At 43.9% G+C, this 15,103-nt stretch overlaps 1 protein-coding gene and 1 long non-coding RNA gene across 16 annotated transcripts in view; both read left to right on the top strand.

Annotated features, from left to right (window-relative positions):
* KALRN (kalirin RhoGEF kinase) overlaps positions 1 to 15,103 on the top strand; it is a 693,044-nt gene that overhangs the window by 556,533 nt on the left and 121,408 nt on the right. The gene's annotated exons all lie outside the window — the stretch shown is intronic.
* LOC144339385 (uncharacterized) lies at positions 60 to 3,583 on the top strand. Its single transcript, XR_013414366.1, has 2 exons — positions 60 to 1,822; positions 2,538 to 3,583. It is a non-coding gene; the product is annotated as an uncharacterized LOC144339385 (long non-coding RNA).

Below are 15,103 nucleotides of genomic sequence, written 5' to 3'. Positions count from 1 at the left end.
GAGGACGATGGTGGGAGAGGTGAGTTAGCCACTCTCCAAAGAAAACTCCAGCCTGTGGCTGGGCTGGGGGTCGTGTCTGAGGTGTTGGGCATGCCTGGGGCTCCTCAGGCTCACTCTAACCAAGAACAGTCTCCACTCAGCCTGTAGGCATCAATTTGAAAGCAGATTGAAAAGATAAGGTCTGTGCTGAGCCTGAATGCATGGCCCAGAGCCCGTAGACTCTTTGGGAAGAGGCTTGCCCAATTGCAACACCCAGAAGAGCTGAGGGGAGAGTCTTGAGGCTGTCCCTCAAGTGGAGGGTGTGCACTGCAAGGTACTGACTGCCTCGCCTTTCAGTTGAACCAGTTCCTCTGGTCTTAGGGAAAATACAATGGAAAGGCAGCCTCCCCACTCCACCTTTTAGATAAAGGCCGCGGGTTGTTTGGTCTCCATGCCTTCTCTCTCAGGGAGAACTCGGCTGTCTCCTGCGGCTTGAGTAGCTTTACTCTGAAGCAATGACTCAGAGCCCACTGCTGTGGTTCCCAAGGCAAGGGGCCTTGACCGTCTGGCTTCTAGTCATGCAGGATTTAAAGGATACCTCCTTCTAAAGTCTGAGGAGAAGGACAAAAGTAAAAGAACCAAGAGGAAGTGGAATGTTTTGGCTATTTTTGACTTGAAGCTAAGTGAGCTACACTGGAATTTCTCTGGTGAATCCTGAGTGGTTGTAATTGTCATCACTAGGGTCAGAGTCAAGGATTTAGATAAAGTACCTATGTGGTCTTTAAATATCACATTTGAGGAAAATATGGATAAATTTCACTGAACTTATCTTTTGATTTGGAAGAGTATGGAAAGCTACTGTCTTGTGTTTTTCCCTCCACCCCCACACTCCACTTTTTTTTTTGAAACAGGGTCTCACTCTATTGCCCAGGTTGGAGTGCAGTGGTTTGATCATGGTTCCCTGCAACCTGGATCTCCTGGGCTCCCACCTCAGCCTCCCAAGTGGCTAGGACCATAGGTGCATGCCACTACCCCAGGCTAATATTTTTATTTTTTAGAGACAAGGTCTCACTATTGTTGCCCAGGCTGGTCTCAAACTTCTGGGCTCAAGTGATCCTACTGCCTCAGCCTCCCAAAATGCTGGGATTACAGGCGTGAACCACTGCACTTAGCCTTTTTGGTTCTATTGAGTATGAGTATAGAAAGCAGGTTTGATGAAAGATGATTTTTCTTCCCTACCTTGAAACTGGTGTTGAGAGGCAGGAAAACTGAAAACCAAGGATAGAAAGAAAATAGATATCAGGTGAGAAGGAAGAAAGAAGGCAAATGCATTTATAACTGCCTTTTTGAAGGTGAAAAACAACCAAAAGTGAGATAATTGCATGCATGTGTCTAAGGGGTGATAAATCATTGATGTCACACTCTGTGGGGAGTTAGTTTTGGGATAGCTTTGACTAGCTAGACTGTCCTTCAAGCCCGAAAAAGTGGGTCAGTTCAAAAGAGATTTCAAATCACCTGGAAATTGCTAAGCTATGTATTGCACTGGAATTTGTGATCAAGGAGCCCAGAGATTTTTCTGACCTTTCTAGGTAGAAGCCAGTTTTAGAGACTTAATTTTGTTTTTGAGATGGAGTCTCGCTCTGTCGCTCAGGCTGGAGTGCCGTGGGGCAATCTTGGCTCACTACAACCTCCACCTCCCAGGTTTAAGCAATTCTCATGTGTCAGCCTCCTGAATAGCTGGGACTACAAGTGTGCACCACCACGCCCAGCTAATTTTTTGTATTTTCAGTAGAGACGGGGTTTCACCATGTTGTCTAGGCTGGTCTTGAACTCCTGACCTCAAGTGATCCACTCCCCTTGGCCTCCCAAAGTGCTGGGATTACAGGCGTGAGCCACCATGCCCAACCAAGACACTTAAGTTTCTAGTCAACTTTCGTTAACTTTAGGTATGTGGACACAAGTCCCGTTTTGAAAGCTTTTCCTGATTGCCACCCTCCTTTGCTGCTCCACAGTGTGCATGGGATTTATTTATACTTGTTTATTGCTGTATCAGTGTCCTTGCGTCCCAAGTCCACTTGCCATTGTGTCTTCACATTTAGACTGAGATAGTCCAGCCGTCTGAACATCTCAGAGGTAAAGAGAGGAAGGAGGTGGGACTTACCCAAGCTGAATCACTTCACTGGGGCGGTGCAGGGATCGGTTTCTATGATTCTTTCTTTATGTGGGTAGTCCTTCCTCCTTGACTCTGATGTCATGGGCTATGGGTAAGTGTTACGGGGATTCATAGGTCATCCAAAGGCATTTTTATCTATAACTTTCTCTTATCCTACTTTGTTCCAGAAGTCTCAACCAGAAACCTTATGACTTGATGTAAATGTCTCTTCCTTGGCCCTTAAATTAATATAGCCCATTTTATAAATGGAGTTTAATATGTGAAACCATGACACCAAGTTCCTTTAGAAAGGTGTTGGTAACCGCAAAAAGGAACCATTATGACATTCACTGTTGTGGACTTTAATTCACCATCCACTGTAATCCCAGCACTTTGGGAGGCCAAGGCAGGAGGATTAAGTGAGCCCAGGAGATCAACACCAGCCTGAGCAACATAGGGAGACCCCATCTCTACAAAAAATTAAAATATTAGCTGGGTGTAGTGACATGTACCTGTAGTCCCAGCTACTCGGGAGGTTGAGGTGGGAGGATCGGTTGAGCCCAGGAATTCAAGTTTGCAGTGAACTATGATAGCACCACTGCACTCAGCCTGGGTGACAGAGTGAGACCCTATCTCCAAAAAAGAAACAAAAATAAAAATTCATCATCCAGAGGATAAAATCCTTAGGGCCTTGATGTGTATCCTTTTATTTCATCTTCTAGGAAGTGCCTTTACCATGATGAAAACTGAATTGATTATTTAGCACGTACAGTGCTAAAGGGGATTGGTTAGTAGCCACAGGGGATTGGTTCCAGGAACCCCTGCGGGTACCAAACTCTGAGGATGCTCAAGTCCCATAGTTGGCCTTGTTGAACCTTCAGATACAAAAAGTCAAAGATCCCTGTGCCCGTGGGTTTTGCACCCCACAAATACAGTATTTTTTTTTATCAGTTTGGTGAATCTGAGGATGTAGAACCTGTGGATACAGAGGGCCTACTGTATGCTTTTGCGATATGTCTCTTGGTTTTCTTTGCCTCCCAGGAATGTACTCTATTTCTATTTTTCCTTCTTTCTTTCTTTCTTTTTAAATTAAATATATCAGCAGAATCAACCAGGGATATATTCAACTTGGGAAGAAGTAGCACACATATTTACTGTCTTCAACCCGAATCCTATGCTTCTCTTAGTATCTGGATAACACTACTGACTGCCAGTCAAACCACAGCCTGGTAGAAATGGGGGTGTATGAAGGTGGTGAGGTGGAGATTGGAAACTGAAGTTGAATATCCCTCCTGTGGTACAGCTGCATGCCCACCAATCACTGATAATCCTGTAGGCAATGGTTCCCTAGGGTATAGGTTCGTAAGCCCTACCTTGGGATAAAAAGATACAAATTATGACTCTGTATCTGTTTTTTTAATGCAAAATAACTTTAAAAATAAAAATTAAAAAGCAAGTTGAATGTTGGGGTCTTGACTCTTGAGCCTGTACAGCACTGGGCATACCTTCTGGAGTGGTGTTGTAGACATTCTCTTTTGTGGTATTCCTTTTAAGAATCTTCACACTGTTCTCTTCCACCCTAAAAACATTGCCCATCTTTTTGCACTTGATCTTAGCCAAAAGGCCAAGAAGCAATTGCCCATTTTTTTGAAGTGCTGTTCGTCTTTCAGTGAGTAGCACATCCTGCCCCTTCAGACCTAACCCCAGGCTTTTCCTGAAGGAGGACTTTGGAAAAGGTTGAGGTCTGAAACCTGAGGGTGTCTTCTCAAGCAGAAGGGACTAAATCATGGAAAGCTAGAGCCAGAAGGAACACCAGGAATCATTTAATTCCACCTACTCCTTTTATACAGGAGAAAATGGGGATCCAGACTTTTAGTAGCAGGATCAGAACTAGCATCCTTTTCTGATACTTTTTCCTCAACTCTTTCATTCCTGGGCATGTGGCTTGTCTTCCTATGAACAGAGGCAGGACTGACCCAACTGAGAAGGGTAGAGATAGTACCTAAACTGTAAATGGGGTGTTGACTGTGGAATGATCTGTTGTTCTTGGGGGTGACTGCACTGCCTGGAGCCATTTGGAATTAAATGTAGCTGCTTTCAGATGTGGTCTGCTTTCAAGGGACTCTTCTGTCCCAAAACTGAAGACGGCAGAGACCACCATCACATCTCTGTCTCCCGGAGCAGCTTATACACGTTTTCTTAGTTAATATCTGTTCATGTTTTTCTCTCTGGTTCAACTTAATTCAGGTCCCTTTTCCCTGATGTTTTTTGTCCTTTTTCTTTCCTTTTCTTTTTTTGAGACAAGGCCTCACTGTGTTGCCCAAGCCGGTCTCGATCTCCTGGACACAAGCAATCCTCTCGCCTCTGCCTCCAAAAGTGCTGGGATTACAGGTGTGAGCCACCATGCCCAGCCATTGTCCCTGTTCTTGAAGCTTACCCTTTCATAGTCATTGCATCTTTGAACATCACTCTTTATGTGACACAGTGTTTTAATTTATTTGACAAATGTTTATGCTGACTGCATGCCAGCCCTGAGCTAGGTGCTTGGGAGAGTGGACAAGAAGGAATCATAATGACGTTTCCTCCATTGAGCTGTGAAGATTGGTTAAGACAATGTAAGTAAAGGGCCTAGCATAATGCCAGGCATATAAAGTGCTCTAAAAAAGATTAACTATTAACCATAGCAGTAATTGTAATACTAGACATAGACCCCATCCTCAGGGGACTCCCAGCTAAATATCTGTGGGTCCACTAGGTGCTAACACTGTAAATGTAAGTTCCAAAGCAATTTAATGGCCCTGACTCAAACCACTGTCAACAGTGCCTCAGTGCTGTGGAGCTGTCACTGTGGGGAAGAAAACTTGTGATCTAGATGTGTGGTGGGAATTTCCTTTTTAAAAAACTTAAACCAATAAAAAACCACATAACACTTCTACTGTTGTAATTTCTTTGTGTTACATAAAAGAAGATTCAACAGAAGATACTGGCAAGAGGCTGGGCACAGTGGCTCACGCCTGTAAGCGCAGCACTTTGGGATGCCGAGGCAGGCAGATCACCTGAGGTTGGGAGTTCAAGACCAGCCTGGCCAACATAGTGAAACCCCGTCTCTACTAAAAATACAAAAATTACCTGGGTGTGGTGGTGCACATCTATAATCCCAGCTAATCGGGAGGCTGAGGCAGGAGAGTTGCTTGAACCCAGGATGCAGAGGTTGCAGTGAGCCGAGATAGCGCCACTGCACTCCAGCCTGGGTGACAGAGCAAGACTCTGTCTCAAAGGAAAAAAAAGAAAAAATACTGGCAAGAAGCCTACATATCCCTAAGTTATCCTTCTCTTAGGGGCAACACAAGGTACAAGAACTGGAGAAGAGCAACCTAATTTTTGAAGTTTGGATCTCGAGAACCTACATTATACCCAAAAAAAAAAAAAAAAAAAAAAAAAATAGCTAATTGCTTTTTCTTGCCTGTGTCTTGGCTTTGGCTAGCAGTATCATTGGAAACGTTTTTCTCTTCTTTTCGCCGGTATTTACTGCACATCTTTTATGTTTGAGGCTTTGTTGGTTCTTCTTCAGACTGTTTTTGCCCAGAAAAAAGTCATAACCGGCTGCCCTCAGGCCATTATTCCAGCCCCCGTGGTGCTGGATGTTTCGCTGAGGCTCGGCCAGTACCTTCCCCCTCCCTTGTCGGTGAGGCCCACGGGTGGTTTGCCTCCCTGCCTGCTGTAATCAGTGACTAATAGAGCATATCTTTTGCTCTTGGCAGAACTATGTTGTTACAATTCCTGGAAGGAGGGGAGCCCTGGTTACACCTGTGAGGCAGCCAGAAGGCTGCCAGGCGGCTTTTGCCAAGTGAAAGAGCAAAGATCAGAGTTAGGAAAACAGGTTGTTCCACATTCTTGCCTTTCTGGTGACCACAGTGAGGAAACTGTCAAATTGAAGGGAAGGGAAGGGAAACCCCTTCTGCTGCTAGGTCAAAGCAGTACCTCCTAAAATGTTTCTGTTTCCAGGTATCTGCTCTTACCGGCGCAGGATTAGTTGTGGGCTTGTATCTCTTCTTTTACAGCATCTGGTGTGTCATCAGCTGTCAGGATATTCTCAGTTTCTGCTCTCTCTCCATGAGAATCTTCATACTGCTCCTGGGGGGAAAGGGATGGTATCTGCTCCCATTCAAAGGGGAAACCAAGCCTTGTTTAAAATAATTGCAAACTCTTTGCCACAGATTTTTTATCTCAGTTTCGTATCTGTGCAGCGCTCCTTCTCTTCTTTGTCTGCCTACTCACAGAATGGCTTAGAGCAGAAGTTCTCAAAGTGTGGTCACCTGGAAACATGTTACAAATGCAGATTCCCAGGCACCATCAACCAACACCCCTGCCCTGCCCCGCCCCACCCCACCCTGCCCCACAACTCAGGGGTGGGCTGTAGCAGTCTGTGTGTTTTTTTTTTTTTTTTTGAGACGGAGTCTCACGCTGTTGCCCAGGCTGGAGTGCAGTGGCGCGATCTCGGCTCACTGCAAGCTCCGCCTCCCGGGTTCCCGCCATTCTCCTGCCTCAGCCTCCTGAGTAGCTGGGACTACAGGCGGCCGCCACCGCGCCCGGCTAATTTTTTGTATTTTTAGTAGAGACGGGGTTTCACTGTGGTCTCGATCTCCTGACCTTGTGATCCGCCCGCCTCGGCCTCCCAAAGTGCTGGGATTACAGGCTTGAGCCACCGCGCCCGGCCAGCAGTCTGTGTTTTAATAAGCACTCCAGGTGGTTGTGGTGCACGCTCAAATTTGAGGACTACTGACTTAGTGCTGCTGACTCGGAGGGAAAAGGTAGATTTCCTCTGTCTTGTATTTTTCTTTTTGATTTGTTCTTTTCTCTGTCCTCCCTCCACCCTCCCCTAACCTTCTGCCTCCTCTCTCCAGCTCCAGCAAAAGCATTCCATAACAGAAGGCTCCCTGAGTCCCTGGGGAATTCTTCGTTTGAGACGTTGTAGAGGACTGTTTGCTATTTGCTTTCACAGGGGTGGCGGGGAGTAGGAATTAGGAATCAGGAATTGTCTATGTCTTCCATGAGCTTAACAGCCCAAAGATCCAGTAAGGGAGGTTGTTGCATCTTTCTTCTCACTTAAGATTACTTTGCTTTTATTTTATTTTCCTCATTACCTTCTCCTGCCACATTTCCCTGCCAGACGAGGTCTTGCCACGTTGCCCAGGCTGGTCTCTGACTCCTGGGTTCAAATAATCCTCCTGCCTCAGCCCTCCAAAATGTTGGCATTACAGGTGAGCCACCACACCTGGCCTCCTCATTACTCTTAAAAATAACTATGCTTACTACAGAAAAAAATCAAAATAGGCAAACAAAAAGACCAAAATAGCATAATCCTAACCATCTAGAGACAACCACTACCTAATAACTTACTATATTCTTTTCCGTATGTTTACCCCTTTTTACTTAAATGGGTTCATTTTTACATGCTGCTTTTATAACTTGCTTGCATTTAATCTTCTGAACATCTTTCCCTATGGATGCATTTCCAGGATTTTTTTTTTTTTTTTTTTTGGAGGCAGAGTCTCACTCTGTCGCCAGGCTGGAGTGCGGTGGCGAGATCTCGGCTCACTGCAACCTCCATCTCCTGGGTTCAAGCTATTCTTCTGCCTCAGCCTCCCAAGTAACTGGGACTACAGGCATGTGCCACCACGCCCAGCTGATTTTTGAATTTTTAGTAGAGACGGGATTTCACCATGTTGGCCAGGATGGTCTCGATTTCTTGACCTTGTGATTCGCCTGCCTCAGCCTCCCAAAGTGCTGGGATTACCAGCGTGAGCCACTGGTGCCCAGCCTTCCAGGATATTTTTGATGACTGTAAACATTTTTCATTGCAGACAAGACTTAAACCTGACAACTATTAGTATTAGTTTAATATAATGGTTAAGAGTTCGGTGGGCAGATCCTGGGACGAGTCCTGGGTTAAGAAATAGATCTTTCCAGGATCAGATTATATAAACAGACTAATTCTTGTCCTGGGACTGAAATATCTCCAGTCCCACTTCCCACCTTGCCTTTCTGCAGGACCTACGAATAATCAGCCTTTATCTCTCCTCCCCAGGAGATCAGCAAGCACTGTGGCTGGAGCCTCAGGATTTACCCCTCCCCTCTTTTTCTCAGTTATGAGGTATTGGGAATCTTGTCACCCCCTGGGACCTTCTTATTGCGCAGCTGATTTCATTGAGCAGGTCCAGGGATTTTTCTTTCCTTTTTTCTTTTTCTTTTCTTTTCTTCTTTTCTTTCTTTCGTTCATTCGTTCGTTCGTTCTTTCTTCCTTTTTTTTTTGACATATCATGGGAAGTAGTTCATTTTTAAATTATTGCAACTAGGAAAGAGAACCTTGATTTTTTTTTTTCTGAGAAAAATCCTACATAAAGGGGAAAATTTTGAAAATACAGATAATGAAGATAAAATTATATCACTTAGAGATAGCCAGTATTAACACAAAATACATTATTTTGATCTTTTTTTTCCATGTGTGTATTTTTTTTCTCAGAAATATGATACAGAAGTGTTACAAACTTTTTTCACATAGCATATTGGACAACTTCTACTACATTTTAATGAATGTATTCCGTGGTATACTGGAGCCAGCTCAGCTCAGATAGGAATTGTTAAATAGGATTTCCAGAGCAGATTAAACTATTAGTAGCTTGAGATCATCCGTGGTGGGAATATTTATACCACAGAAGTTACCAGACACCATGAATTGGGGCTTTTTGTTTTATTTAGAGAACTGGGTTATTACCGTACCACTAGATACACGTTTTATCATGTAAATGTGATTTCTTCTGATTGAAATAATCTCCCTATTTTAGGTTATTTCTGATTTTTGTTGTTATAAACACTAATGGCAATTATGGATGTCCTAGTACACATCCATAATTACTTCCTTAGGATACATTGCTTGAAATAGTTTCAGAATCAAAGGGTGTCTGAAATTACACGAACTTGTTACCAAGTACCCTCAGTTTCACACCCTTTGAAAGGAAGAGTGTACTATTTTTGTTTTAAGAGGATTTATGAGAAACATCCTCTGGTACCAAGAATTTCATGTCTCTCCTACTGTTTACTTCTGTTTACATTTTCTGAATGAATTCTTTTTATATAAGGAAATACCCTGGCTGAGAGTATAATAAGCGAATGCCTTTAATTCATAGGATATAGACCGATATGTAGGATGTAAAAAGTACCTTTTGTGGCATTCTGGAATGAAAGGCAATATATCGTGATGATTACGAACTTGGAATCAGGTGCCAGAATGAATTTGAATCCCAGCTCTGCTGTAACTCTATGCAAGATACATAAGCTCAGATAGAACGATACTACAAATAGGATATCATTTCACTAATTATTAAAAAGTAGAAACAGGTGAAATTAGTTTTACTGTATTGCATTTAACCCAATAGCTCCCAAAGTTTTACCTCATATTTCACTTCAAAACAATAGCTCCATCTTAAAACAAACAACAGCAGCAACAACAACAAAAAAAACAGGCGCGGTAGCTCATGTCTGTAATCCCCGCACTTCGGGGAGCCAAGGCAGGTGGATCACCTGAGGTCAGGAGTTTGAGACCAGCCTGGCCAACATGGTGAAACCCCGTCTCTACTAAAAACAGAAAAATTAGCTGGGCATGGTGGCGGGCACCTGTAATCACAGCTACTTGGGAGGCTGAGGCAGGAGAATCGCTTGAACCCAAGAGGTGGAGGTTGCAGTGAGCCAAAATCGTGCCATTGCACTCCATCCTGGGGGGCAAGAGTAAAACTCCATCTTAAAAAAAAAAAAAAAAAATAACCAAACACACAATAGCTCCAAATATCATTTCAACATACAATCAATATAAAAATTGAGATGCTTTACATTATTTTTTTGTACCAAGCCTTTGAAATCTGGTGTGTAATTTAAATACACAGTACAGTTTCTTCAGTTTCTTCATCTGGAAGGTAGAGATGACCATGGAATCTCTTCACAGGGTTTTTGCAAGGCTTACGTGAGTTGATGTATGTAAATCACTTACACCTGGCCTGTAGTAAATCTAGGTAGGTGTTGGATTATTACTATCATTAATAAGTACATAGGGTCGGGCGCAGTGGCTCACACCTGTAATCCCAACACTTTGGGAGGCCAAGGTGGGCAGATCACTTGAGACCAGGAGTTCGAGACCAGCCTGGCCAACATGGTGAAACCCCATCTCTGCAAAAAATACAAAAATTAGCCAGGCATTGGTGGTGCATGCCTGTAGTCCCAGCTACTCAGGAGACTGAGGCATGAGAATCCTTGAACCCAGGAGGCGGAGGTTGCAGTGAGCCAAGTTTGTGCCATGGCACTCCAATCTAGGTGACAGAGTAAGACTCTGTCTCAAAAAACGAACAAAAACCAACAACAAAAATAAGTACATAGTGTCTCTGTGGACCTGTGCCAACCGTCACATTCAGATGGTTTCATTAATTCCTTAAACAGGAAATTAGGCTGAGCACTTTTTGTGTTGATTCCCAAATATTTGAGTACTATGTGGCAGATATTAGGCTAGTGACATAGGAAACATATTTCTCTGCCCCGAGTTGGTCCCAAGTAGACCAATGTGGGAGCTACTCCATAAGCATGAAACAGTAATAGCAAAAAGGGGGACAAAATAAAAGAAAAACCAGTTGGTAAAGACAATAAGGGAAACAGTGCTGCGAGATCCTGCCAGATTGCTGGCTAAAATAATTACGCAGAAGCTGACGGGAGCATAGTGGCCTGGGGTGATCTGGGAGGACTCCCCAGGGAATGCAGGGTTCTCACTAAGCGCTAAAGAGCAGGAAGGGGTTTTTAAAGGGCCAAGGACATGGTGGGAGCAAAGCAGCAGGGATATTCAGGGAACCACAGAGGAAAACTTGGTTAGAGCTGCTTTCCAAAGCTGCACTGTCCAATCCAGTAGCCACTGGCCATTTGTGGCTATTGAGGACCTGAAATGAGGCCAGTCCAAATTGAGATATGCCATATATGTAAATATTTAAAGCATCTCAATTTTTATATTCATTATATATCGAAATGATATTTGGAGCTATTGTTTTGAAATGAACTATGAGATGAAAAAACTTTTGGAGCTACTGGGTTAAATGTAATGCAATAAAACTAATTTCACCTGTTTGTTTCTTCTTTTTAATAATTAGTGAAATAATTCCATTCTATCTGTAGTAAATTTTATCTATCTCTGTAGAGAAGATAGTGAAATGTAGGACGGTCCTGCCCTTATGTTTGGGGGAACAGGGAGGGTGGAGTACTGGATCTAGTATGAGGGAAGACCCAGCTCTTTGGAAGGAATCTGGAGGGCCAAGGACCCCAGTGAATTGGAACTAACTCTCAGGTTCCTGGAACTGTATTTTGCCACCTGCTCCAGTTTGAGTCCACAGAAATCTGTCCCACAGTGGCCACTTGCTTCTGGTATTTACAAATGTCCAGAGGGATTCTGGGGGAGAACAGCTGCTCCTCTGGAGACCCAAGTCCATCTGAAATCACAGCTTGATTTCCAGAACTAGAAGAGAGAGGTCCAGCTGGTCTTGATGAAATCAAGGGCTACTCCAATGGCCTGGAAATCTCCAAGCAAGGCCGGAAGACTTTCTTGAGACATCCCAAGGGGCTTCCCGTAGCCAAGTGGAAGGTCAAGGTTGACCTGAAGCCAGACCTGGTTTGCCAGTGTGCTCTAATTTAATCCAGTCCTGTGAAGTCCTCCCAGAGATCCAGTGAGGTCAGTGGCTGCCAGAGTATTCTGGGGCCTTGCTGGAGGCCTCCTAACTCCTGGTCCCCTCAATAATCAGAAAGGAGACAAGGAACTGCTGTCATAATTTTATGGTGTAGAGGGGTGTCATAGATAGGTCCTTCTCTTTCTCTCTTTCTCTTCCCCTCATTACCCCCTCTGTCTCACTCACACACGTGTTTTGTTTTTTGGTTTTTTTTTTTTGGTTGTTGTTTGTTTTTTGTTTGTTGTTGTTGTCGTCGTTTGTTTTTGAGACTTGCTCTATCACCCAAGCTGGAGTGCAGTGGCTCAATCTCGGCTCACTGCAACCTCTGCGTCCTGGGCTCAAGCCATCCTCCTACCTAAACCTCAAGAGTAGCTGGGACCACAGGAGCATGCCACCACGCCCAGCTAATTTCTTGTATTTAATAGAGACAGGATCTTGCTATGTTGGCCAGGCTGGTCTGGAACAGCTGGGCTCAAGCGATCTGTCCACCTCGGCCTCCCACAGTGCTGGGATTACAGGTGTAGCCACCGCACCTGGCCTCACTCACACACATTTCTAAGTACTCTCAAGGAAAAGAACAGGATGCTCTGAGACTATCTGGGGGCAGGGGTGGGGTGGGGTGGGGTGGGGGTTAGATTGGGCAGTTGGAACCCTGCCTGAGAAACTGACATAGCTACCAAGAGTCTTGTTACTACCCCTCTTCTGGCCCCCAAATGGGTATTATTAGCGTTCTCTACCAAGTTTAAAAAGTATTTCCAAAAGGTTTTGCTAACTACTATGGGAGAACATAAGGTAGGGAAGTAGAGTAAAAGCAGCATGAAGCTGGATAGCCTTATCGCGCTCACAATTTTAGTACCTTGCTTGAAGCTGACTTGCTTCAAGAGCTCTCCTGCCATTCTTTGGTCTATAAGAACCTCTGAGGAACCTGTACCCAAGTCACAAAGGATCACTGCCAGGGCCCTTGCTTCCTGATTTACAACCTGAGTCTCATCATAATTATGTTGGCACTGGGATCCAGATTAAGAGAGCCAGAGTCCCATTCCCTGCAACCCACCTTGGCCTTTCCCATCTGTCTGTCTCTCATTTCTGTTCTGAGGCATTGCCATCCACAGCTGCTGCCTCCTGCAGCGATAAACTGTTATTCAGAGCGTGCTGGCAGGGTTCAGCTGAGTCTGCATGGCCCTCTTTGGGCAATGCTGTAGACCTGTTTCTGTAACATTTGGGACATCATACTCAGTGGCCTTTACAATCTTTTCCAATTCCCATTCCACAAAGGGATTTAAAAACCAGAGATAATCCTGTTTGTTTACTTGGGTTCTGCTTCAAAGCAGAAGACCTCAATAACCTTTTAAGGTTTTTACAGCCTTTCTAATTTTGAAGTTCCCATTTCTTTGGGCTTTGGTTTAGAAATTCTTCCCCTTTTCCCAATTTAACTTACAGCTTCACCACCAACTAGTGCTTCCATTTTAGAGTGTTAGCAGCCAACTCTACCAGAGTGTCTATGGATTCCACACACAGCTTGTTTCCCAGTGAATTCCCAGCGAGGTGGTCAAGTCTAAATTTAAACTATGACCCTTCTGCCAGCATATGCAAGCCGGGGCTGCAAGAGCAAAATCAGAAATGGATTGTTCTCAGGGAGATGTGTGTGTAGGAGTTAGAAGAGAAAGTGGGCAAGGCTTCCCAAAAGGTAGACCAGCCCCGGGGGAAGAAGAGCAGGAGTTCAGGTTGAGGATAAGTATAGTTATCCCAAGGGACTTGTTGGAGTTTACTGTAGCATGGCTGGGTCCCTTGGAGAAAGTCAGCCAAACTCTCCATCCTCTCAGTTTCCTCTCATTGTAACATACCAATGGCATAACTCACCTGAGTTTGTCATTACCATGGCTTCTTGCCAAGCCTTATGGCACAATTATGTGCTCAAATTTGTCTCTTGTTCCAAAGTCACAGATTCTTGGTTTATGAGATACAATCTGCACATTATGTTATATTGATTTCAGCTCTTGTTTGGTTGCCTGGCTCACATCTTTATGTGGGTTTTTCTGTATCAGTGGGTACGTATTTCAAAGACAGGACAGGGGAGTGTCTATAATTCTGGTTGTGGAATGGCTTTGCCAAGTCAGGTACTAAAAAGTGAAACTGGAAAGCATAGAAACTCATTTAGTTTGTAACATTTAGCTCATTATAATTTAGTTACACCTCCAATTTGTATTTATATTTGTGATTAGCACCCTATACCATGAAATTTATATATATATGATATCATATATGTGACTATATATGTATGACATTTTTAGAGTGGCATCAGATTTGATTCAAATAGAGCAATCTTTATTCTTCTGATTGTGATTGCTAACATATATTTTGGAAGTAGCCTAGCGGCAGGTTTGGAGAGGCTACCTTAAGTGCATGTGTTTTTCCAAAATGCCCCAGCTCGAAATGGAGAGGAAAATTAGATCACAGAGCTTCTGAAGCTGGGGTTCTAGCACTCTCTGAAAGTGCCCAGGTTAGAATCACAAACAGGGCTTTGACTAAGAAGGAACATAGGCCAGTTGGCCCTCTTGTGCTCACACGTCATTTTCTGTAAGTAAGCTAGAGCTTTTTGTGGGCAATTCTCTGTCTTTAGTTCAGACCTCTAAGAGCCAAGCATGGGTTGGGAGGGTCAGACTGCGTCCCCCTCCTGACATTAGAGCTTGCTGCATGTGTGGCATTAGTCTGGTGACCTAACTTTATGGCAATCTCTTCATCTGTGCACTTGGGGAAATACAGGCATCTATCCCTGAGGGTGGCTGTGAAGATTCAAGTGAAAAAGTGTGTGTGTATCACTTAGGGTAGTTCCTGGCTCCCTGGCATATGGAGTGCACTCAATAAGTGTTAGCTTGAGAACAGCAACATTCTTCCCATTATCAAACATTTCTCTAACTTATAGGGTAATAACTTTAAATGAGCCATTATGTAGGATGGAAGTAGATTAGTGACTATTTCTCAAAGCTTTTAAGGAAAACAGACTTGTAACCTAGGTCTCAAACTACTGGCCTTTTGCCCAGGTTTTCAGCCCTGGGAGTGTCCCTGTTAAAGCAAGTTGCTGATCTGGTAGATCCTATGGCTGATTCACGATGACAGTTGTTATTAAAAAGAGATGGTCTCCTCCCAGTGTGTTGGATTCTTAAGTAATTCTTCAACCAGGTCACTATTAAGGATCTTTATATGTATGCATTAGTTTGTA

This window comes from Macaca mulatta, chromosome 2 (genome assembly GCF_049350105.2).
Source record: "Macaca mulatta isolate MMU2019108-1 chromosome 2, T2T-MMU8v2.0, whole genome shotgun sequence".
NCBI lineage: Eukaryota > Metazoa > Chordata > Mammalia > Primates > Cercopithecidae > Macaca > Macaca mulatta.
Note: the sequence above shows the minus strand (reverse complement) of the source record. Positions and strands in the feature narration are given on the sequence as shown.